The sequence below is a fragment of the Octopus bimaculoides genome, chromosome 24 (genome assembly GCF_046866305.1).
Source record: "Octopus bimaculoides isolate indiv1 chromosome 24, ASM4686630v1, whole genome shotgun sequence".
Taxonomy (NCBI): Eukaryota; Metazoa; Mollusca; class Cephalopoda; order Octopoda; family Octopodidae; genus Octopus; species Octopus bimaculoides.
The window spans coordinates 12858430-12886377 of NC_142951.1; the positions used below are offsets into that span (position 1 = coordinate 12858430).

At 36.2% G+C, this 27948-nt stretch overlaps 1 long non-coding RNA gene across 2 annotated transcripts; it reads left to right on the forward strand.

The window, feature by feature from the left end:
* On the forward strand, nucleotides 1–27847 carry LOC149131197 (uncharacterized). Of its 2 annotated transcripts, none has more exons than XR_016238253.1 (3): nucleotides 1–130; nucleotides 2666–2714; nucleotides 27300–27847. It is a non-coding gene; the product is annotated as an uncharacterized LOC149131197 (long non-coding RNA). The 2 variants fall into 2 exon arrangements; XR_016238254.1 differs by lacking the exon at nucleotides 27300–27847 and adding an exon at nucleotides 19059–19391.
* The last annotated feature ends 101 nt before the right edge of the window (nucleotides 27848–27948 follow it).

Below are 27948 nucleotides of genomic sequence, written 5' to 3' on the forward strand. Positions count from 1 at the left end.
CGACGTCATTACCTTCCATCGGCTTTATTTTCTGTTTTTCTTCTCATTGCCGACAGATCTGAGATACGAGAAACTTTATGCTCCTGTATGTGTATGTATGTCATATATGTGCATATATGTAAGTGTATGCGTAAGTATTTCTCTCTCTCTCTCTCTTTGTATTTCTCTCTCTCTCTCTCTTTGTATATCTATCGATCTATCTATCTATCTATCTATCTATCTATATATATATATATATATATATATATATATATATATACATATATATATATATATATATATATATATATATATATATACATACATACATACATACATACATGCATACATACACAACCACACACATATAGATATAGATATATATATATATATACTAACATTGGAACGATACAGTGAAGGTATGCATTACACACGTGATTATATATGTTTGTGCGTGTAGTTAGATGGATATAATATGTGCGAGTGTGTCTATGTGTATATATGTGTGTACATATTTATGTATACATGTGTGTGCGTGTACTTTACTAAATCAGTGACATATGGAATGTGGGAGAGATATAGATAAAGAAAAAATAGAACGACAGAAAAAAGATCACAGTGTATATTGTTATTGAAAAACCACCAGTAAAGCCTCGTACAGTGCAGTTATGTAGGACCATGCCGTGCTTTTTGATTGAGTGAGTCCATAGATTTTACGCATTTCGTATTCATGATTGATGAGAAACAGGAGGCTGAAATGAATGTGTGGAATTGCACGTGTCGGCATAGTAGTGTACCAGCTCCTGCATTCTATCTTCAACAGAAGCTTATTTTGCTGTCTTTAATTTTGTTTTCGTGTCTATCCTCACTCGAATATTGTGTAATGACCGAATGAACACGATTGCGAATACAATCGGTTGAAATAGGGTTTCTCCGAGGAATCTCTAGTTTGGCTTCACTCGATAAGGTGCGTTGCTCGGAGATTATGATCAGGGAGTCTCTAAAGGCGAAGCTGCTACTTCTTTGCATTGAGATGTCACGGTTCCGGTACTACGGACAAGTGATTACAAAGGTAGAAGAGAGAATCGCGAGACAAATTCTTCAAGCCGAACCAACCGGCAGCTCTCCTAGCGGAGGTCGTAAGGGTAGACCAAGAACGAGAGGGTTGGACTATGTCAAAAGTCACTGTTGGTGACGTTTGGAAGTGAAGCCAGAAAATCTAAAGTCTGTTGCTTCTAATTGGGTACTTTGTAGAAGTACCTCAGAACTCTACCTCCACGAGCCTCAAAGAATATTGGGCAGGGAAAATGGATGAACGGAATGTTGATTATATAGGATATGTGTTATGTCAGTTGTGTTTTTTTTTAAAGTAATCAGACTGTAATTGCACAGCACATAGATTCGAATTCTATCACACTTGGACAAGTGTTTTCTACTGTAGCCCCGGACAGACCAATACTTTGTGAGTGAATTTGAGAGACAGACTCAGTGTGAAACCTGTCATGTGTGTATGTATATATCTATGTCTGTATATATCTGTGTCTGTATATATATATATATATATATATATATATATATATATATATATATATATATATATGAGAGACAAAACAGAGTAAAAAAAAAATTACAGAAGACTTGTGTTATATTTCTTTTCAAATTTCTCAAATGCCTCTACCGATATTGTGTCATCTCTTCGCTACGATGTGAAGTATGAGAGCTCCACAGGAGTGGTAGTCAGGGATTTTTTTCGGTATAAGAGAGATAATCAAGATTGTTGGGAATGACTAGGTTTTATTAATTTAACATGATTTGGTTTAGAAAGAATAGAATCTTAGAAGTGGTTAGAGAGAAAACTTGTAGATTTCAGCGGTGTAAAATGGCAAATTGTTATATGTATATATATATATATATATATATATATATATATACGCAAACACTAATATAAATGTGTATACGTGTGTTTGTGTTAAGTGTGTCTTGGTTCTTGTGTTTGTCCCTTACTACTGTCTTACAATTGGTGTTGATTGGTTGGAGTGTGTAGCCTCTGTGTTGTATCTGTTTAGTGTTAAGCGTCTAACGCATTTATTTCCATCGAAACCCAAATGGACGCCACCACATTGGACCTTTGCACATTGGAAAGGAGGGAAAGACTACGTTCATGTTGTATTGAAAAAATCAAAGAAATACATTTAGAACAGTTTCAGTGGATGGGGACATGAACTTTAAAAGAGTTCATAAGAGATCAATGAGCAAGAAAGTTTGGAAATGGTCGAAGTATGCTATGCAATATGTGTGAACTGTATTGTTTGATTGAGCAGCGGTTGCTAGGGAATGTTATGCGTGTAGTATTTTAATGATTAGTGACTGTGTATGATATATAAGTAAGTAGTCTTGACTCATAGGTCTCTTAGAGCCAGTTACATGGTTTCCAAATCGTACAAGTGACCTTGATCACAACATTCCCACTCAACGGGACGCCACGCTATCGTCGAAGGAGTTACTCGTTTACAGTTCCGGTAACTGGAGCAACGTGAAACGAAGTGTTTGGCTCAAAATAATACGCACCGTCCTGGAACCGAACCAGGATTTTGCGATCGTAAGAGAAACCACCTAACCACTCGGCCGCGCGCATACACCTTGTCTTGTGGATGCTGAGTTTTTTCTTTGTATACTTTTTGTGCAGGTTATGTTATCGAATGTTGTGTCTAGTAACCGAAAATAAATTGTATAAAGTAAGTGTTGCTTTTGTCACTAAATTTATACAGAAACGCATTAATTTTGTTTCGCTTAACACTGAAGAATTTAACGAAATAACATAGCTATTACTAAGCTGGTCTTTAGAATATAATTTAAAATGAAATTTTGACAGACGTTTTTGTTTAAATCATTTTGCTCTGGGAATATTTAATCTTAGAACTACAAGTAGTTTCAGACAGTTTTGTATCGGTAGTATGCAATACATTGCAATTGACGTAGGAAGTGGACTGTGCCAAGTGGATTTTATGTGGAAGATGTGAGATATGTTATAATTTGTGACTTTTTGGGTATTAATATTTTATCCTGTCCTAAAGAGGAGAACATGCAGAATCGTTTGCATGCCGTGGAGAATTCTTAGAGGCATTTCATCTATTCTTTTATTTTTTTACTTGTTTGACTGTGGCCATACTGGGGCACCATCTTGAAGAGTTTTAGTCGAACAAATAGACCCCAGGACTTATTTTTTAAAAGGTTTGTACTTATTCTATCGGTCACTTTGTCCGAACCGATAAGTTACGGGGACGTAAACACACACCATCACCGGTTGTCAAGCGGTGATGAGGAGGGACAAGCACAGACATAAACATACACACAGAGATTTATGCATATATATGTATATGATGGGCTTCTTTCAGTTTCCATCTACGAATTCAACTTGCAAGGCTTTGGTAAGTCCCAGGTTTGAGTAGAAGACACTTCCGCAAGTAAGTTTTATCTTTTATATATATATATATATATATATATATATATATATATATATATATATTTATATATATATATTTATATATATATATATATTCATTCTCACATTTTGTGAATTGTTTGGAATGGCATGTACTGTATTCCATGTTTAAAACCTTGTGGCCAATAAAGAGATGGTAATTATTACTGAGGTAATTATTTACAGTTTAAATCGATCGAAAGTTTTATTTCAATTTGTATTTTTAAAAGCGTTTGGAGTCAGATTTTTGTTTTGTCTTTTTTCTCATTTTAATTTTATAGAAAATATTTAAGAGAACGATTATAATGACAAATGTTCCCCCACGTGATATATAACTGCAAATACTTCCCACCGTCAATGCTGGCACGTTTTCAATGTTTTATTCAGAATTTATAGCTAATTTTAAAGGCCTGCTATATAGAGTTCGGTATATGTATGTACGTGCGTATGTGCGTTTACTTGTAATCATGCGCGTATGTACGAACAGTGTGTATATCAATGTATCTATAGGCACAGCTGAGTCTGCATGTGCGGACACAACTGTGTTTGTATTTCTGTGTCTGCTTTGTGTTTGTGTATGCACGAGAGAATATAATTACAGGTATAAATATGTATATGCACGTATGTATGTTTGTATGTATGTATGCATGTATAAGGGGCCAAATATAGATGACTAGTATATATACATACATATCCATATATAGAAACATGCGAGGGTCAGCTGAAAAGTTTATAGGCTGAAAGAGATATTCTGCTTGAATGTGACGAATACGGTTTATTTTCCAACATGGACCCCCTTGCGCTCCACACTCTCCTTCCATCGGTGTTGGAGTGCTCTGATTCCAGTGGCGAAAAAGCTTTCATCCTATTGGTCATAAAGTTCAGCAACAGTAGATATGACGTCATCATCACTGCGATACTGGTCCTTTGCCAATTGCTTTTTCATGTTGGAAACAGATAATAATTAGATAAGGCCAAATCAGGAGAATAAGGAAACTGATCAACCAATTCAAAGTCGGAGTTACGTATATCAGCCACTGAAACGAAGACCCTGTGTGCTGGAGAATTGTCCTGATCGGTCAGTTTTCCTGGGTGTTTGGTCTTGATAGTCTTTCTTAACTACCTCAGCAAGCTGGCATAGCATTCTCCATTGATGGTTTGGTCCTTTTGAAGATAATGAATAAGCGCAATGCCTTTTGCATCCCGAAAAACTGAGACCATAACCTTTCTTACTGATGAAACGACTTTGGCCGTCTTTGAAGCAGGTGAGGAGAGGTGTCTTTACTGCATGGATTGCATCCTCGTTTCTGACTCAAAGTGGTGACCCCCAACACTCAGTCTGGGTTAGGAAACGTTTAAGGAAACAGGCTGGAACTGCCGCAATATCAGATTTTCCCGTGATATTATCAGTCTGCGTTTTTGATCAGCCAGGAGTCAGAAGACATAGAAGCCATTGAGTAGAAACCTTTGTCTTGCCAAGTTCATTGTGCAGAATATTCTCAACACTCCCAGGGGAGTGTTGAGAATAATAGACTTTGTGAAAAAAAGTGGACAAGTTGTCTAATCCTTTGATATTGACTGTATTGCTTATTTAATTTCATTTCTGTTTTCCGTGACTCTAGTTTCACTCCATAGCGAGCCTCAAGCCAAAACACGCTTCTTTCAGTATTTCTGTTCATTTTATATATATTGAAGCGAGTTCATAACTTTTTTCTATAATTTTTCTTTCCATCATTTTGCTTATTAATGAGTTGTTTATCATGTCGTTTCATTTGGCAATTCTTTGATTGCTCGAATTTTATTTTCCTCTCCATTGTTGTTTCTTTATTATGTCAAACCCCGTTGTCCTGAAGTTGCTCTCCTCGAAATTTCTGTCCGTTAATCGATAAATACTAACAAGCTCCCTGGTTATTTTATATCAGACTATTACTTGATTGAAAAACATTAGTTTAGCATACACCATGTTTTGCAACCACTAATTGTTCTCCGATAATTTATGAGACAGTTCATTGAATATCCCATTGCCCCTCTTCGTAACGGCGTTTATATTATGATTCTTTAAGGTCTGAAGCCGGGTCTTTCTGCGACACGAACTGCTTGTTTGTATCTGATGACATTTAAGATAAGAACAGTGGTTGTTTTTATTTATAATTTATATTTATAGATCATTTGTCTGACCTTGTCATCCTGAATCTTTCTGCAGAAATTGTATATCTGCATATCGTTTATCACTGGCAATTCCTATAATTCTCGTCACTATGATTTCTTCATATATATATATATATATATATATATATATATATATATATATATATACGTATAAGAAGGGATGACCACTAGGTGGACATCCAATATGCTAGAAAGAGCTCATCAACGACCCAACCATAAAAGAAAAATTATGTTCTCCAGAAAAAAATTCAGCAAAATACCAGAGCGTAGGCGGGCAAGACAAAATGAAAAATATATAAAAATAAAGAATTAATTGTGTACCGGTTTCCCCATCAACTCTTTTTTTTGTGGTTAGTCAGCACAATCGTTCAAAGATCAATATAATTTGCGGAACTATACACGAATTGTCTTCATATTTTTATATGCTAGACGACTCGTTTTAAATTGAAATTAATATTCAATTTATCACCCTCAGTATATGAATATATATATATATATATATAATTCCAAAATGTAACTACATGTGGATTGTTGGCGATTTTTATCCTCCGTCTTGCTTTTCTCTTGGACTTTCCTCTGTCCCCTATTTCTGAAGAAGATCTGTGCTCGAAACGTAAAAATTCCTTTGTTTCCTTCCCTGAGCGTCTTTTAATTATTTTCATGGACCACGTCCTCACGTTTTTTTTTCTTGTTTTATTTTTCCTCCGTTTTGTGGGAATTAACTATATATATATATATATACAAGTGAGGGTGGATGAAGATATACATATAGACGCATGTACGTGGGTGTAACGGGCGCGCATGTGTATGTATAGAAAGATGACAGTGTGCCACACAGCAGGTGTCAAAGTTATCTCAAAGCAACGTGAGATGAACTATTTTGCTCAAGAACACAACGCACCATCCGGTCTAGGAATTGAAATCATGATCGTTGCATCGTGAATGCAACACCCTAACCATTTGGCCACGAACCCGCATGGATTTATATATGAATCTATTTGTATTTGCGTGTGTGAATATGTATATATATAAACATAAATATACATGTATATATGTATACATACATACATATATGTGTGACTGTGCGCGTGTCTGTGTCTGTGTGTGTGAGTGTGTGTGCTTGTGTGTGTTCGTTTGCGTGTGTGTGTGTGTGTGTGTCTGTGTGTGTATGTGTGTGTGTGTGTGTGTGAGTGTGAGCGCGCGCGCGCAAGCCTGCCTCTACACAAATATTAATATCTATCCTTGCTTTCTTTACACGTCATTATTACTCTTCGGTATCTTAATTCAGATCTTTCAAGCGATTGACACGTGGATTCAAATGGGAATGCTATGTATTATTAATGAGAAACGTTATCAGAAATGTGTTGATGCGCATCACAAAGCTTCATGTCCGAATGGTAAAACAGATATTTGGATGCCAAATTCAGAGCAATGTAAACATCCTAATGTCAAAAGATATATTCTGGGAATACGAAAATCTAGCATCGTAAATACGATAAGAATATTTCATAAACTCACAGAGTGTCACATATGTGTACATAACTCCTTTAACTCTTTTACCCGTTTCAATCATTTGACCCCAGGACTTATACTTTGTAAGACTAGTACTTATTTTATCGGTTTCTTTTGCCGTACCGCTAGATTTCGGGGACATGTACACACAAACATCGGTTCTCAAGCGATGGTGGGGCTACAAACACTGACACAAAGACACAAATACATAAATATAGATACATATATACACGACGGGTTTCTTTCAGTTTCCGTCTACCAAATCTATTCACAAGGCTTTGGTCGGCCTGAGGTTATAGTAGAAGACACTTACCAAAGATGCCAAGCAGTGGGACTGAACCCGGAACAATGTGGTTGGGAAGCAAGCCTCTAACCACACAGCCACGGCTGCGCCTAGCAAGCTTCTAACTACAGAGCCACGCTTGTATGAACATACATACATACATACACACATACATACAAACATACATACATACATACATGCATACGTATATATGCATACATATATATATATATATATATATATATATATATATATATATATATATATATATATATATATATATATATATATATATATATATGTATATATATATATGTAATATGTATATATATATGTATGCATATGTATACATTAATTAAAATTCATATATTTATGTATATTAATATTCCTACTTACATGAGTATATGTACGTGAGTATCCAGATCTATACATACATACGTATATATGTATGTGTGTGTATTTGTATACATATACATATATATATATCTGTATATATATGCATATGTATGAGTATATATATATGTATATACACATACGTAAATATATGTATATATATATATATGTATACATATATATATATATGTGTGTGTGTGTGTGTGTTGTGTATGCATGTTCGTCTCTTTCTATATATTTGGTACTCCATATGTGTGTGTGTGTGTGTGTGTGTGTGTGTGTGTGTGTGGATCTGTGTGTACGTGTATATGTGGGTGTCTTTTTAATTTTCCTCCTTTGTGCCTTTGATTATATAGAGTAAATATTTCGGAGGAATAGTGCATCGATTTTGATTATATCTGATGAAATATTATGTAATTCAATCAAGCGTTCCCGAGCTGATTCTGAAAACGAGGTCAGGGGTGATAACGAGGCTCATCTGGATTCCAAGGTTTGATTGAATTTAATAGTAGAAAGTACATCGCATTCCCCCACCCCAACCAGGAAGTTAATTGTACAGTCATACTGATTTACTAATATACTTATATTGCTTATTTTCTTTCTTTTTTTTTTACTCTCTTAAAAGATATTTCTCATATAGAAATGATACTGTATTTGATAATTATTATTTTGAGGATTACAAAAACACAAGAAATATGTATGCCATTATGGAGTCTGAGCTGTGTGTGTGTGATTAAGATCATTTCCACATCCACGTGCTTTCATGTTCGACTCCACGACGGTGTTCTTTGGGCCCGCGTTTTGTATGGTATTCGTGTGAGGAACTATTTTTGAATTGAAAATTTGTTGGCACAATCATACTGAATCTCATTGTGTGCATACTCAGACACACGCACAGTCACACACAAAGGTACATAAATGTATATATATATATATATATATATATATATATATATATATATATATATATATATATATATATATATGTATGTATGTATGTATGTATTAGAAAAAATAATAATCAGGTACTCAGATGTCTGGATGGTTGTATATCTACAGATTTTTATTCATGTCACATGTTTTATAAATTAGCGCTTTCACCTAGTCTTGTAGGCTTATCAAATTTTGAGAGAAACCTTGAGGCTCTCAAGGTTTCTCTCAAAATTTGATAAGCCTACAAGACTAGGTGAAAGCGCTAATTTATAAAACATGTGACATGAATAAAAATCTGTAGATATACAACCATCCAGACATCTGAGTACCTGATTATTATTTTTTCTAATATATAATTCCTGTACATCACCTCCAAACCCTCCAATATGCATATATATATATATATATATATATATATATATATATATATATATATATATATATATATATATATATATATATATATATATATATATACATATATATATATATATATATATATATATATATATATATATATATATATATATAAATATATATATATATATATATGAATGTAAGGCGCACCACCTTGAATAATTTTTAGTCGAATATATCGACCTCAGTACTATTTTTTAAAGCCTAGTACTTGTTCTATCGACCGTTATCGCCCAACCGCTAAGTTACAGTTGTCAACCGGTGGTGGAGACAAACACACATCCACATACACATGAAAATATACGTGTGTATATGACGGGCGTCTTACACTTTCCGTCTAGCAAGTCCACTCACATGGCATTGGTCAGCACCAGCCTATAGTAGGTGAATTTTGTCTTTCATGCTTTCGGAGCCGATATCATAAGTACTGCTAATACACTGAGGTCAATGTAATAGACTCAGCCCCCACCCCACATCCCACCCCGAAATTACTGGTCTTGTACTAAAATTTGAAATCAAAATTTAATTTCTTAAGCCATATGACGTATAACAGCATTTTTCTGTTCTGCTGAAAATAATAATTTTCCTGCATGTATATATATCCTATAAAGTTGTGTGACCTAGTGGTTAATGCGTTTAGTTCACAGTAAAATGTTATTTATAAGTTCGAGTCTTGGGTTGGGGTACACGTTGTGTGTATAGGGAAGATGATTCATTCCATGTAAAACCCGTCCACACGACTGAAAAATGTGACGGACTAATGTCCTGTTTAGTGGAGACAAAGTTTTCTTATCCCAGTTGCTTATAAACCAGGAAGACCAGCATAAAACCACCACGAAAACCAGCATAAGCTCCAGCCTAATGTAGTTTCTTATTTCCATATTGCCCACAAGGGGCTAAAGATAGAGGGGAAAAACGAGGACAGACAAAGGGATTAAGTCGATTATACCAACCCTAGTGCGTAACTGGTGCTTTTTTTATCGACCCCGAAAGGATGAAAGGCAAATTCGACCTCGGCGGAATTTGAACTCAGAACGTAACGGCAGACGAAATACCGCTAAGCATTTCGCCCGGCGCGCTAACATTTCTGCTAGCTCGCCGCCTGATGTGTCTTGTAGTTTCAAGACAAGCTTTAAGCTTTAACCGCATGAAAACACCGCGATATCAGTGTAGTTAGGCATGTAGATTATACATTTCTAGATTCTAGTAGGTGACTTTTCTGGATATGTTTCTCAAGTTCAACAAGTAATAACAGTGCCAGTAATATACTGAGGGTTAATTGTGGTTGCTTATATGCCACGTAAGGCACGTGGCCAAGTGGTTGCGATGTCGTATTCACAGTCGGAAGGAAACGGTCTTGCTTCCAAGGCCGTGTGGTTCGTTGTGTTTTTAAACAAAGCTTTTCATTTCGAGGTGCTTCGGTCCACTGGAGCTGTAAATGAGTGACTCTGTAGACGACTTTCGTCCAGTCAGGCTGGAATGTTGACATCCTGGTCACGTACGCGCGAAGTAAACCGGATGCCTGACTCTGTAAGTCGTGGGACTCGAAACAGTGGTTTCCAGGATTTGATGCTGCAGCTGCTACCGATGATGATGATGATGATGATGATGATGATGATGATGATGACGACGATGATGATGACGATAAAAACGATGACAATGATGACGATGATAACCATGATCATGATCAGCTGCTACTGATGATGATGATGATGATGATGATATGATGATGATGATGATGATGATGACGGTGGTAGTGGTATTGATATTGATAATTGTATCACGCCCTCTATACTTAAACTACATTGTTTTGTACATCGTTAACAAGGATTATATTTTATAGAACAAAGCATTGCTTTGTGTATAATGACATATTTACAGAGTTTGGAGGGGGGAAAGCAGTTATTAATAAGACATTAAAAAAAGTATTGAGTGCAAGGTGCACTAACTGAAACTAAATGCATTTTGCATAACATATTCGTATTAAGAGATGCATTTGAAGGACATAAAGTTAGCAGTAGAGTTGGGGAAACTGGGGGAATAAGAAAACAGTTTGGATTAATATAACTAAAACAACATTGAGGAGAATAAGGACGCCGATGATGACGTAGAGGAGGAGGAGGAGGAGGAGGAGGAGGAGGAGGAGGAGGAGGAGGAGGAGGATAACAATAATAATAACAGCAAGGACATTAAGAACATACTAATGAGGTGTAGGTTACATAGACTAGAAGAACAAAAGCAAAAACACGTACGAAAGACAGAGGGAGAGAGAGAGAGAGAGAGAGAGAGGGGGGGGGGGACAGAGGAAGGGAGAGTGAGAAAGAGAGAGATAGAGAGAGAGAAAGAGAGTGAAAGTGAATGAGTGAAAGAGAAAGAGAGAGAAGTAGAGGAAAGGTGTGGAGTGAAGGAGAAAGCAGAAGAGATAGAGAGAGCTGCGCTCGATGGTACATTTAGTAAGATACCTAGATCCTGGATTAATAATTTCTCATAGAAGAAGAAGAAGAAGAAGAAGAAGAAGAAGAAGAAGAAGAAGAAGAAGAAGAAGAAGAAGAAGAAGTAGAAGAAGAAGAGGAGGAGGAAGAAGAAGAACGTACACAAGTTCTAGAGGAAGAGGTTAAAAGCTCTACAGGAAGAGAGCCAACGCTCTACGGGAAGAGTAGCCAGGATGAGGCATTGAATACCAACTCAGTGTAAAGGGGCATATACCACACAAGTGCAACGAACCTCACCAGAATGTGTGGTAAGAGGGTCGAAAGAGTGACTCACATTGTTAGTGCCTGTGAAAATCTTGCGCAGATAGAGTACAAGCACAGACATGGCAAAGTAGTCCAAAACCTTCATTGGCTACTATGCTGGAAGTACGGATACGAGGTAGCATGGACTTCCAGACACACAAGGTGTTAGAGTACCGAAGACCGGACATAGAAATCTTTAGGAGGGACAAACAAGAGTGCCTGATAATTGATGTGGCAGTGCCAGAAGATCACCATATCATCATGAAAGAAAGAGAAAAGATTGATAAATATGGAGACCTGGGAATTGAGATCACCAAGATGTAGCAGCTACGAGAGTTAAACATAAAGATTGTCCCTGTTGTTATCGGAGCATTCGGTTTAATAATACCCAACCTAACGAATCAACTGGAAACTTTAGATATACCCTATAATCTAGGTACATTACAGAAGTCGGCATTACCGGAAATTGCACGCATATTGCCTAAAGAACTGTCAGTCTGGGGTGCTTGTTGTGACTTGGCAGATAGTACAAACCCGCAGTACAAACATTACGATATTGAATACTGAGTGACGTCTTAAATAATAATAATAATAATAATAATAATAATAATAATAATAATAATATATGGTACCCTAGGCATAACACCGACATGAACTTCTAACTTGTTGTCTCTTGAGGTCTCTGGGTGAGACTTGGATCCAACTTGTACAAATGCAAAACAAAAGTCAAACATAAAATAATAATAATAATAATAATAAAGAAAAAGCATGGAAGCCAAAAAATGTGTTTGCAAGAGATGTGAACGCGAAAACAGATGCAGAGGATCGTTGGCTATGGATGAGGAAGGGTTACTTGAAAATAGAGACAGAAGTACTCATGCGCGGCTCAAGAACAGCTTTAAGGACCAACTATGTGAAGTGTAGAATAGACAACACTGCCGACAGCGACAATTACAGAATGTGTGGTGAGAGGGGTGAAGCGGTATGGCACATCGTTAATGAGTGTCCGAAATTGGCACAACGCGAATATAAAAGACGGTATGACAATGTGACAAGAATGATCCATTGGGGGCTCTGTGGAAATCACAGCCTACAAAGAACAAAGACTTGGTTTGAGCAAACCCCAGAAGGAGTCATCGAGAATGAGGATTGCAAAATCCTGTGGGATGCAATGATTCAGTGCGATCACCTGACCAGACATCGGAAACCGGACATTGTTGTGGTGAATAAAAATGGAAGAACATGCATGATAATCGACATAGTACGCCTGGGTGAGAACAGGATCAATGTGAAAGAAGAAGTAAAAATAAACAACTATGCCGAATTGAAATGGGAAATAGAAGGTTGTGCTCAGTGAAGAGAGTAGACGTGATACCAATTGTAATTGATGCTGTTGGAATTATCAGCATTCAACTACCAGCATGGCTAGAAAAGATTAGTGCAAGTGGGAAGGTACAACACCTTGAAGCATGACCAGTAAACAAGTGTCACCTTAGTGTGCTGGCTGTGGACGGCTGACCCTTTCCATCATATCTAACAAAATAAGCTGCGAGTTTTTAACACATAATAATAATAATAATAATAATAATAATAATAATAATAATAATAATAATAATAATAATAATAATAATAATGGTTTCAAATTTTTCCGCATGGACAGCAATTTGGGGGGAGGGGATGAGTCGATTACATCGACCTCAGTGTTCAACTGGTACTTATTTTATCGACCCCCGAAAGGATGTAAGGTAAAGTCGACCTCGGCGGAAAATAAAAAGAAGAAGAAGAAGAAGAAGAAGAAGAAGAAGAAGAAGAAGAAGAAGAAGAAGAAGAAGAAGAATCCTTCCTCCCTTAGGCACAAAATAGTAATATTGGTATTGATAATGACGACGAGAAACGCGGAGGAGAAGATGATGGTGGTGATGGAGACAGTAGCTCTAGTGATGATTATGTCGATGACGATGATGACGGTGGCAATGATGACGATGACGATGGTAATGATGATGATGATGATGATGATGATGATGATGATGAACGTGTAGGTGGTGGTGATGATGATAACGATGACTATGTTAGGTGTTATGAAGGAAAAGAAAAACAAAACAACACTAATTAGTCGGGTTGACTATCGATTTCCTCTCGTAGGATCAATAGCTTCATCTTGTTTATTACCCTGGCGTTCGTATATTTAGTTACTTGCCATGTTGTTGTTTTTTTTCCTTTTCCTTTTTAGCTTCGTTCTATTTGTCGCAGTGGTAATAATTCTATTGTTGAAGAATAGCAAAGAAAACAAAAAAATAACAGTAATAATAACAATAATAATTTTAATAATAATATGAGGAAATGTAAAAACAAATACGAAACCAAAAGAAAAAATTCTATAAACTGAATCGAGAAAGATAAAGATAAAGAAACTATCTTAGTGAATGTTCCAAAGAAGTTGTTTTACTACAGCTGATTGTATGAAATTCTATTCAACGTTCTTCGTTATTATCTTGTAATGTTTCTCTTTCTGTCTTAGTCTACCGTAATAACCCATAGACTTAGCGGTGTAACAATAGATACTACGTCTTGAAATTGTTCTTCTAAATCAAGCTATCAGAGTGGATTAGAAAAAAAACTTAATAAAATAGACAATGGATAAAAAATATTAAAAAGGAAAAAAACAAACAGTAGAGCTTCTAATTGTTGTTGTTGTTGTTGTTGTTGTTGGTGGTGGTGGTGGTGGTGGTAATGATGTCGCATTTGTTAATGCTCATGTTGCTTTTTTCTCGACGAGCATGACGATGATGGAGGTGGGAGTAGTTATGATGATGATGATGATGATGATGATGATGATGATGATGATGATGATGATGATGATGACAGCAACGATGACGACGCCGACGGTGATGATGAGGACGACGAATACGACTATGATGACGACTACGATAATGCGGAGGAGACAGAGGTTGATGACAATGAGGACGCCTACAACGGCAGTGATGATGATAATGATGACGGTGATGATGATGATGATGATGATGATGATGATGATGATGATGATGATGATGACGACGATGACAATGGTGCCCACGACGACGACGATGATGATGGTAATGATAATGCTTAACCCCAGGTCATTTCAGAATCCAGTAGCACGACCCGTCCTCCCCCAATGCATTCCAGTCTAGTTCTTCCTTTTAAAGAAATCTTACGAGTCAATAACATATAAATGATTCCTTTACCAATTCATGACAGAAGAGTGTTAGTGTGACTGTAGCTGCCCATTCTTGTGGGTTGGAACAAACGTAAGAACGGCTTTCTCATTCGCTTATCAAAATCTGCGCGAAGCAGCGATTGTCTGCGTCACAAAAATTTATATTCCCCCCAACGTAAATAATAAATGGTCAAATGGTTAGAGCGTTGCACTCACGATCGCGAGATCGTGGGTTCAATGTTTGGACCGGGAAGTGTATTGTGTTCTTTATTCAGCAAAACACTTCAGATCACGTGACTTTGCGATCACTGCAACAGCTGACGACGCGTGGTGCACCGTGCATCTATACAAGCAACGTCAAACTTGATAGGTGGGAGAATGAACAAATATACAGTAGAAATATTTGATCAGTAAAAAAAAGATCATCTGTGATCAGGAGCGGCGCAGGAGCGGCGCAGGAGCGGCGCAGGAGCGGCGCAGGAGCGGCGCAGGAGCGGCGCAGGAGCGGCGCAGGAGCGGCGCAGGTGCGCCGCAGGAGCGGCTGTGTGGTAAGTAGCTTGCTTACCAACCACATGGTTCTGGGTTCAGTCTCACTGCGTGGCACCTTGGGAAAGTGTCTTCTACTATAGCCTCGGGCCGACCAAAGCCTTGTGAGTGGATTTGGTAGACGGAGACTGAAAAGAAGCCCGTCGTATATATGTATATATATATATATATATATATATATATATATATATAAATAAATATATATATATATATATATATATATATATATATATATATATATATATATATATATATATATATATATATATATATATATATATATATGTATGTATGTATGTATATGTATGTGTGTGTTTGTGCATCTGTATTTGTCCCCCCAGCATCGCTTGACAACCGATGCTGGTGTGTTTACGTCCCCATAACTTAGCGGTTTGGCAAAAGAGACCGATAGAATAAGTACTAGGCTTACAAAGAATAAGCCCTGGGGTCGATTTTCTCGACTAAAGGTGGTGCTCCAGCATGGCCGCAGTCAAATGACTGAAACAAGTAAAAGAGTAAAAGAGTAAAAGAGTATAAACAAATCATTTGTGAAGGTCGTTCAGAAAGATAATGCAGAAGCATTTTTCTCTGACCACGAGGGGACTTCCAACACCAAGAAACATAATAAATGAATAAAACAATCAATTACCTGGAACTTGTGGGGGAAACATTTTTTGTCACTTACGCTATGTAATATTAATAGTCATAAATAGGCATGATATACCTATATAATATGAATTGTATATATATATACATATATATTACAGCCAAGTATTGAAAAAGATTAATAACTTAGATAAGTGCCTATGGGAAGGAAGCTAATTAAAATTCCTAGTCAGTGGTAATTATGTATATATATATATATATATATATATATCGATATTTCATTCTTTTTAGAAATCTTCTGGATGATGTAACCTGCTGTTTGATTAAACATTTTATGAGGAGAGACATTTCATTAAAGATGGAAATAATTACAGTCTGTAGGTTATTTATAGATTATGTTATCTCTCTTTTCCTCAGAGAACGTTATAATGTTATTTATGTGTGTGTGTTTGTGTGTGTATACGTGTGTGTGTGTGAGTGGGTGTGTGGACAGAGAGAGAGAGAGAGAAATACACATAAGGAAGGAAAATATACGGAGGTTTTATGTTGGAAAATATATATACTTATGAAATAAAATATTTACATAGCTGACTGGTTTCACTTATGCTAATCATGATTAAGTAGTAAGAGATAATATTATATTTTCATGCTATCATAATAGGTTTTCATTCCATGTCACTAGGAAGATTAATATTTTGTAAATAAAACGGGGGATGGGTGAATATATTTTAGGGAAGGTCACCAATGATTATTATTATTATTAATATCAAAAGCAAGAGAGGTAATTCTTTTATTCTTATACTTGTTTCACTCATTTGACTGCGGCCTTACTGGAGGCTTATTACTTAAGCTTAGTACTTATTCTATTGGTGTCTTTCGGCCATCCGCTAAGATGCGGGTACGTAAACACACACTAACACCGGTTGTCAAGCGGTGAGTGGAGGACAAACACACACACACACACACACACACACACACGTATATATATATATATATACTACGGAGGTTTTTCAGTTTCCGTCTACTATATCCACTCATAAAGCTTTAGTCGGCCTGAGGCTACCATAGAAGACACTTTCCCAAGGTGTCATGCAGTGGGACTGAACTTGGAACCAGGTGGTTGGGATGCAAACTTCTTACCACACAGCCATGAATAGGCCTACCCATTTTTCCAACATATTTTCCCTATGAAAAACAGAAGATATCAAACTGAATGAAAGATTTATTTTTATTATTTTAAACCCATTTATCGGTGCTCCTATGAGTGGTGGGTTTTATTACCCCTTTTTTTTTTTAGTATGAGAGCATGTTACATACAAAGAGATTCTCTAATTGGACTCTTCTGGAAACAGTAATTAATCCAAACCCAGTTTACTGAAGTGAACAGAGTTATGAGCCTTTTCCAGGAGAGAGCATGGTGACTGGAATAAAATATAAACTGAATACAATGTAATGAATAATTAATACATCAGTTCAAAGAGTATTGTACATAATTTAGAGTGTTTGATTATATTGTCAATTAAACTGATCGATTTACGTAACTTATTGGTACTTTTTTTTATTGTTAGTCCTTACTTTCATTGACACAGTACTTTAATTAATCAACAAAGTTAATTAATAAATTCAATACGTATAAAAAATGTCCCTTCATTAAAACAGAAAGAAACACAAAACAATTAATGCTTATTGAACCTCGAAACTCGAAACAATGATTCACGAAATCTGTTTTGCAAGCAGTGTTGTATGTTTAAACATTTCACTTCATAAGTACATCGTTTTGATGAGGTTCAATCGCACCGCGTGATCACTTCAGGCACGAGTTTGTCACAAAGAATCGAATCGACAAAATCTTTGTGCATGGAATTTGTAAGAAGAACACAGTATTGAAACTTGTCCAAAAGAACATAGAAGCCAACATTTTTTTTTGTCAAATTGCCTAAATGTTCGGGTTTCATTTCTACCCAGTAAAGCAGAATAAGTTTTATGGGTTTTTCCTTTTGTTCCATTCTCTTTGTCTACATTTGTGTACCATTAGTCACTAAGCTTATGTTTTATTTCATTGTGTAACAGAAATTTTAATTAAACGCAATTTTGGTTTTCTCATTCTGTTAAGCATGTCGGCACGTAATTAATTATAAAACATAGATGGCGTCCCTAAATAAATTCTCTCAGTTATCATGTTGAACTTTTGGGCCAATTCGTGTACATTTCTTGTATATCTATATAGGGATCAACTGTGACTAGGTCTGTCAAGCATTGCAAGGAGTTATTTCACAGAAGAGCTGGAATAATGTCGAACCATGTACGTAGTTGTCACCATGTATGCTAAAGATCAAATTAATAATAGTCACTGAACTGAAGTTTTCTTCACCTTAGGGCGTTGTAATTCTAATTTTGATAAATTAAAATGGTATTCCTTAGCTTTGACTAGCGTTCACTAACATTTATCTTTGGATCTTTTTCTCTCTCATCACCGAGAGGGTAATTAAATTTTACCATTTTAAATATTATTTAACATCTATTTCCTTATCTACTGAACACACATCTTCTGATTTCAAAGAGGATTTGTTTTACTTAATGTTAAAACCCGTTCTGAATTTTAAAACCTACTTTTAATTTCACACAGGCCTCGTTTTACTAAGTGATACAAACCATTCTTTATTTTTATTAACTATTTTACTAGGATAAAACTTAGAATTAAATTTAATTGGGGATAGTTTACATAAATAAAATCACATCAATGTGAATTTGAAGATACGTAAGGTTTCTTTATTGTTCATAATGTACTATTTATCATTTTGCAAATAGCTCTCAATGCGAGATGATGGCGAGAACAAAAATGTCGTATTGACACTTGGACTTGAGGTAGGTAAATATATAAGTAAATATATGAATGCGTAATTCTCCGTGCTGGTCATTTTTGTTGCTCTGGATGCATGTGCCCAGCATTTAATGAGTACATAATATTTGGATGGGGACGAATGATTACTCTTTTTTGAGGGCCATGAAACCTAAAATGGATAGGAAACTTGAAACGTCGATATCGAATACGCATATAGAACGATAATTCGATAATAAACAACGTGAAATCTATTGGAACAAAACTTTTTCTACACGTCTTAAGGAAACACATGGTAAAGAAAAAACGATGTTATCTTGGAGGAATAAAAAATCTGTAATAATTCCCAATGCGCATAAAGTTATCACTTAGCCATAGTAAATAAAATTATATATTTATAAGAACATTTTAAATTTTCTACTGTGATTTATATTAATTTATTTATCAAGGCAGTTCATACACGCAACCCAGTAATAGTCACTAGTCAAAAAAGACCTTTCGTCACATCTTTGGAATCTGCCCCTTTAATAAACAAGGTAATAATAGTAGTAAGTAAGTTGAATCTTGGTAAAACATCTGGTAAATATGGAATTGGCCCGGACATCTTGCGCTCTTGGAGTAGTCATATCACAGAGTTTTCGCGAGTTTATTAGCATAGTCTGGAAAGAGGGTGATATACTCAAGGACCTGAAGGATGTAGTTATTCTTCCTTTCTATAACAGAGGGTCAGAATAAATGTAGTGACCCTAGAGGTCAGCTGCTGGCAAAGTTTTGGCAAGAATTTTTCTTATCCACCTGAATAAATCCCTCGTAAATGACATCCTGTGTGAACCTCAGAGCAGCTTCCGTAAGACAGATGCAGGATAAGTGCTATAAGCAAAATATGGATCTTGTCCAGGTTTTTACTGTTATGTCTCAAGCTACTGCTATCTAGCACCTTCGGATGATCTCTACGTGACTACTACTCAACAGCTATTGAACAGTCAGTCTACCGTCAGTCAACTCCTACCACGGTCAGACTACCTCTATTTATATGTCTTGGTCGATCCTACTTCTTTGCTTGGGAGCGTCGACACAACATGGACAAAGCTTTCGACACTGAATACGATCTCACTCTGTAAAATACTCGGCAACCCTGGTTGAGAGGGTCACATTGTAATCGATAATCAAAGTACCACATGATGGAGTGGAGGCAAGAGTAAATGTCAGTGATGATGAGGTGTCAAGCAAGGTGAAACCTTTGCTCCAACTCTATTTTGAAATTCGCTGCTACTCATACTTATGTTTTTGCGGTGGATCTATTTTCTAGGATACATGTGAGGTAGCGAATGTTTGGTAGTCTCTTCAACTTACGGGGAAGCTATCCAGTCTCTTATTTGTGATTTCTGAAATGCAGATGATTACGATTTAGTGGCTCATACATTTGAAGTTATACAACTTCTCATGGATCATATATATATATATATATAGATAGATAAATAAATAGATATATACATACATAAATAGATAGATAGATCGATGCATATATATATATATATATATATATATATTACATGCCTTTATATATACGCATTTATGTACATGTATATATCCATATATACATATATACCCATATATATATGTATATGTATATATATATATATATATATATATATATATATATATATATATATATATATATATATATATATATATGTATATGTATATATATACATGTGTGTGTGTGTATGTAAGTGTGCTTGCGTGTATACATGCATACATATATAGATATATATGTATGTATGCATGTATGTATTGTGTTCATTAATTACGTGATATTGGTTTCAATACTCAAATATTACACCACGTGTAATATTTAAAGATCTCCTTGAATCGCAATGAAATCATGGGTTTTGCTTCCTTTTGGGAAAGTCAGAAATGCTTCCTGGAACTGATGATGAGGTAATTCATGATTTGCAAATGGATCTCGACAAAATTTAATACTAAGAAAAACTGTTCACATTGGTAAGAGGCAGTAAACACTGATTCAGATATCCATGTTTCGATTCTTCAAAAGTGTATGTTTTTCAGTATCTGCATGGGATTCGTAAAATTCCAAAATAGATAATCTATTAAATTTGGAGATCAAAAGTGTTATCCGATAGAAAAGAAATTAAATCTCGTAGCAAGAAATCAGGAGCTCGTTTGGCATCACATCAAAAGAATCTTCGTTGATATGTAGTTGGATTTCATGATTTTGTAAATCTAGAAGCTGTTTCTGTTTCTTTTTATTATTTTAAATCGATCCAAAATATTGACGTAAAAATATCTACTGTTGTTGGATCTTTTCTTCATTTGCTTTCTGTTCCTTCAGTGATAGAAAATATTCTACGCAATGCTTTTTTTTTGTTTTTTTTTTACTAAATGTGTTATGACCGTTAGATGAGTTATGCTAAATGAGCTATGAACGTTGCATCAATGACTCTAAAGACCTTATATCCAGATTAGAAAGGTAATACACCGGTTCGGCTCTTGTAATATCAAACTCAGGTCATTTTAATGACCAAAAATACCACAACACATAACAAGATCTTTTTGTGGGTTGGGGATTCAATTTCTGAATAGTAATGCATTCAATTTCCCCACAAAAAAGTGTTTTACAGTAATTTCAGTTAATAAACGAGCTTGATTAGGCAAAATCGTTAGCCTTGGAGTAAATACCTTGAATATTTGGTCACACCTCTGTACATTCTGACTTAAAATTCCATCTTTGTATTTCCTAATTTGGGGATCGATAAAAAAAAGTTCCAGTAGAGATAGAGGGATTGTTGGAAACTAGAAGTTTCGGTAAGAAGACAAGCGGTATATTTTTCCAGCTTGTTGCATCATAACAGTAGCGTCTAAAACGATATAATGTCCTGCTGAGCCGGTTCGAGTTAGAGGCTATTCCTTTGAATAACCTCGATGGCGAAGAGAGAGGAGATTTGCATACGTTTGTCGCTGACATTTTTTCTTAAATAATCTTGACCAAACTTGAATATACTTGACAAACGCACTCCCTATATACCCAAACTTCAATATACGACCTTTGCTCAATTCATGAATTTAACGCTTGTATTCGAAATCACCATAATCCCCAACAGTCTTTCAAGATTTCGTTAATTATTTTGTTACGCAATCCTTTGGATTTTATAAAGTTAAATAGTCGCATTGACACTTCCTCGCATTGCTTACTCTTAGACAATGTGCTCATACATGCTGTTGCTCAATACGAACATATTCTAAGGATTCTGTCGACTGAACTCCATTTCATACTTGAAACAGTTCCCAACATAGATGTACTCTCCCTTATTTGGTGCCGCATTTAAATTCATTCAACTCACGAGTAACTCCCTCGTTGACTGATTATCGCAGTTATTGGAACTTGGAGAAGAGGGGAAACAAGTGTATCATTCGCTATCATGTTTGATTAGCATGGAAATAACAATTCTAGATCGATCGTTACATTATTTAGTCTACTAATCTCAGACATTTTTCTAGTTGTGGACTAAGAACAACGTTATCCAGTGTGTCCTTCATTTTTCAAAAACGGTGAAAGGAAATAGGGTCAGCTTTGGCAGGTATTTCTTGGAACTCTCTATGCAGGTCAAGCAAACACATTAACGCTTCTTTGCTCCATCATATATTCTAAGCGTTATTATTGATGGATATTTATTTGTTTCCTTTTTTTTTTTTGTCTCTTTGCTTTCATTGTTTTTGACCCATAAGCCAAAACTGACCAAGTAGATCCACGATCACAAGTGATACAAGCGAGTCACATTTTTCATAAAAGCAAAATTAAAAACCAGCCGTAATACAACGGTTTGGAATTTGGCACAAAGCCAGCAATTTCGGGCGGAAGGAGAGAGTCGGAAGGAGAGAGTCGGAAGGAGAGAGTCGGAAGGAGAGAGTCGGAAGGAGAGGGTCGGAAGGAGAGAGTCGGAAGGAGAGAGTCGGAAGGAGAGGGTCGGAAGGAGAGAGTCGGAAGGAGAGAGTCGGAAGGAGAGGGTCGGAAGGAGAGAGTCGGAAGGAGAGGGTCGGAAGGAGAGAGTCGGAAGGAGAGAGTCGGAAGGAGAGGGTCGGAAGGAGAGAGTCGGAAGGAGAGAGTCGGAAGGAGAGAGTCGGAAGGAGAGAGTCGGAAGGAGAGAGTCGGAAGGAGAGAGTCGGAAGGAGAGGGTCGGAAGGAGAGAGTCGGAAGGAGAGAGTCGGAAGGAGAGGGTCGGAAGGAGAGAGTCGGAAGGAGAGAGTCGGAAGGAGAGAGTCGGAAGGAGAGAGTCGGAAGGAGAGAGTCGGAAGGAGAGAGTCGGAAGGAGAGAGTCGACCTCCTATATTCAACTGGTACTTATTTTATCGACCACCTAAAGGATGAAAGGTAAAGTTGACCTCGGCGGAAATTGAAATCAGAACGTAAAATCGGACGAAATGTCACTGACCATTTTCTCCGGCGTACTAACGATTCCAAGATCTCACTGTCTTATATTAAACTATAACAGTTGTTCGCAACCACTTTTTATCTGTGGAAACCTTTTGATTCTTATTTTACTCTTCTGCACCGTAATTAACATTTGATGTTTTCAAAAAGTCCCATTATATTTTTATAAATATCATTAGGAATTGTATGAAAAAAATTGATGAAATATCTTGTATGTTGTAGATGTAGAAACAATTTATTACAAATAGATTTTCACAACAAAATCTTATGTGGATCCCCAAGGCAGCGGGAGAAGACAGGTTGAGAGGAATGAACTATAATATAATGACATTTCCTTTCATTTTTCATTTGTCTTTCTGTTTTCTTTTCCTACCTTTCTCAAAGTCGGTACAGTGCCATTTGAGGGAGATTTGGCTTACGTTTCAAGCAATATCGAACGACCTCGTAGAAGATTCTCCATGGATGTATTTCTTTGAGTGATGGCGTACTATTCTTATACAAGCACCTAAGAGAGTATTAAACTTTTCTAGCAGAAGAATTTTTGACACCTGTCAAAGAGCTGTACATGAGAATAATTCCATTTTGGTATTTCAAGAGTGAGAAAGTAATTTTTACCTAATTGGCTTTTATTAATGTTCTCCTATTTTATTCCTATCATAAATACTTTTTCTTTTTTCTTTTTTTTTTATTTGTTTGTTTGGTCGAAGATTAGAAGATACATCTTCAGATTTTTCATCTTTCTGTGTTGTTATAATATTGCTACAATGATGAAGTTGTTTAACAATATTTCTATATTTATTTATTAAAATGTGCAGGTGTCGATGATGTATATCTGTTTGCGCGTGTTTATATATAGATACATACATACATACACACATACATACACACACATACATATATATATATATATATATATATATACGCAAACAAAATATGTGCATGTGCGCTCTCGCGCATGTTTGTTTATGTATATGTGTACATACGTATATATGAAAATATATAGTTATGTATGGGCGAGTACTGGTACAAGAATAGCAGTTCGTGAGTGTGCGCACATATATACAAATATGTAGACTTGTGGGCGTATATTCGCATATGATACATAATATATAATACACACACACACATATATATATATATATATATATATATATATATATATATATATATAGTGTGTATGTGTGTGCGCGCGTTTCTGTGTGTATATGTGTATGTATGGGTAAGTTTTGTGCGTTTGTGTGTTTGCGTAATCCTATATTTATTTACAATACAACCTGTTGACAATGGATGAGAAGCTCCAGTCAAAGCGAATTTTTGATGCAGGTTCGATTTTCTGTGGAGCTATTTTCGCTCCACTTCTTCGTCGGGCGCTAAATGACACAAGTCAATTTCTACGCGATCGCTCGAACTGCAAGAAATAGAAGCGAAATATATTTTGAATTGCGAATATTGCGCAACGCAATCATAGATACGATATATTTGCTCATGGTTGACCTGGGATAAAACAGTAACCACAAAAACGTACATTATATATGTGGAGAAAGACAGATTATAATCCTTCAATTTGATATTTTCTTGAACTACTACTACAAAGAGATTACTAAACAACAATGCTTCTATGGGGTCTTTGGCTGTACTAGAAATAATAGTTGAATTTTCTTTAACGTCATACAATCTCTTATAGAGAATTTCAGAATGCTAAGTCTGTATTACTAAGGTCAAAGTACCTCTATAAATTATTTTCCTCCCATATAAACCTTATGCTCCTTTCATACCGTATTCATTTTCACCCACTTACTTAGTATGAGACCCCAACGTAAAACTTACGATTTTCCTACGTGATGTTTGTTACTACACCACGTAAGCCTTATACTTAACTCACGTAAACATTTTCTTCGTCCCATGAATAATAGATAAACGCTTCTCCCGTGTAACCGTCATGCTCTTACATTTTTGGCTTCTTCCACATAAAACATGTTTGTTCCACGTTAACTTCTTCACATGTAAAACTTATGACCTCCCTGCATAAATCCAGTGGTCTTGAGTCATAGTTCTTCTGTCCCTTGTGCGGCAAATCGTGGGTTAAGCAGTTTCCCATCTTCCTCATAATTTCATCTGTTTCAATCAGAATTAATTATGCTTGCCGTTACCATCTGTTCAGTTTTCAACAATCCAAACTGAACATGAATCATTCTAATTTTATAAGTTTTGAAGGAAGTTTGGCACAGAAACACAGTAACACCAAGCAAGCTTAGGCTCTCGCATAGCTTCACAGCTCTGTTTATTTCCCTTGGATTTCTAATGATAAAAAAACTGTCATGAAAAAAGCGAAGGTGAAAGAAAGCCGGCACAAAGAGATGGGCAAGCGGGAGAGGAGACGCTGAGAACCCCAGAAACGACATGGGGTCGCACAATTTTCAGGTCATTTTCACTTTCGTCCATTTTTCATGCATGCGTAGAATTAGGCATTATCTCTCTCTCCCTCTCTCCCTCTCCCTCTCTCTCACTCCATCTCTCTCTCTCTCTCTCTCTCTCTCTCTCTCTCTCTCTCTTTCTCTCTCTCTCTCCCTCCCTCTTTCAATTTCTCATTATAATGTACAGAGTCTTCATGTTGTCAACATGTTTACAACTTCTCTAACATCATTTCCTCCTTTTTGAATTAAGAAACGTATGCAAAAAATAACTTCCTTTGGCATACACACACACACACACACACACACACACACACACACACACACACAGTTAAAGTTTTGTATGAATTATGTTATTCCTTGCTGTGCGCTAAATTGCATCTTAAATCCTATGGAAATTACCTTTTCCTATTCCGTCACTCCTGGTTGTGATGAGCGTATTTCAAAATCTGATCTTACAAGGAAGTTATCTCAGAAATCCTGTCCTTTACCTGTTGTTTCTAGCATGTCTGAAATTATATTTGCGTACCCCGCCCCCTTATTTCTTTTTCTTTTCTCAATTTACTCACATTCCTATATTTTCCATGCAAGAGATTTGCATTTCGCCCGAAAGCGGGTAGCTGATGGGTGGCCGAGGTGGGAGAAGGGTCATTCAGTATTTTTTCAGAAAAATTAAACTTTCAAAAACAAATGGCGGATGTAAAGAATACATACACCACCCGTTTTCGGCGTAACAAAAACCCTAACTCTAACCTTAATCGTAACCCTAAACCCTAACTTTAATCTTAAACCCTAACCCTAACTCTAAATCGTAACCTTAACCCTAACCCTGAACACCGGCTGTGAGTGTTCTTTACTTTCGCCAAAAAATGTATATTTCCTAGATTCGTAATCTCTGTATTTTTCCACGTGGTTTAAAAAGAAAATTCGAAAGACAGTTAAGAATTAGGAAATTTCGATGGGGAGCGGGAAAATTATAGTTTTGAAAACGTGATTTCTGGACGAAATCATATTAACCCTTTTTTATTCGATGAAACAGTGCATGGCTTTTGGTCTTTCTTGAAAACATAAATCACTCCCTTCACTTCTGGACAAACAATAACTTCCATTACGCCAGTATCTCCACTACACTATATATCAGCTAACAGAATGCATTACGCTTATCAACACAGAACATAGCCAAATCAATCAAAATTTATCGCTTCTTCTCATAATAACAGTATATAAATTGACATATGAAGTTTTCCACATCTCTTCATTCGTTACTAAAAAATAAAATTATACAATGCACAACTTCAAATTGTTATGTCTTCCATCATATATGTTCTTTAATCATTCGTTCTTTTCAGCCATGCCACCAAACCGAAGACGTTCTCATTTATCTCCACAAACAAGGGCCGGAAAAGAAAACTGCTTCTATTCATGCTCAAGAAAACTCACTTCAGCGATGCCCAAATGTGCAATATTTCAAAACTATCAGCGACGGCGCAAGTTCTGCTCCAAACTACACTTATTGTCTGGGATAAATGCACGATGGCACACCGTGGTGCACATGAAGCCTTAAATAGGTCACTAAGGGTTATTAGAAACAATACTGCCATTATGGGGGTGGGTTAACTGTTGTTTGTGCAGGGGATTTCCAGTCATACCACAGGGTACGCAAGCAGACGAGATGTATGCGTGTTTGAAGTCTTCATCACCATGGAGGTTTGTTCGTCAGCTTTCATTAAGCAAGAATATGGGAGCTCATCCCTACAACGAACCCTTAGCTGAGGAATTCTCTCGTCAAATTCTACAAATTGGAAATGGCGCCTTACCCTTGAATAACACCCTGATATAACATTACTACAATGTGGGCACATGGTATCTGATGAGAATACAATCACATTCGAAAATCGATTCTTTTTGTCCATCATTTCTTCATTCTACGGAGAATCTGCTTGATTAGCTCTCAGACATACATACATACATACACACACACATACACACACACACACA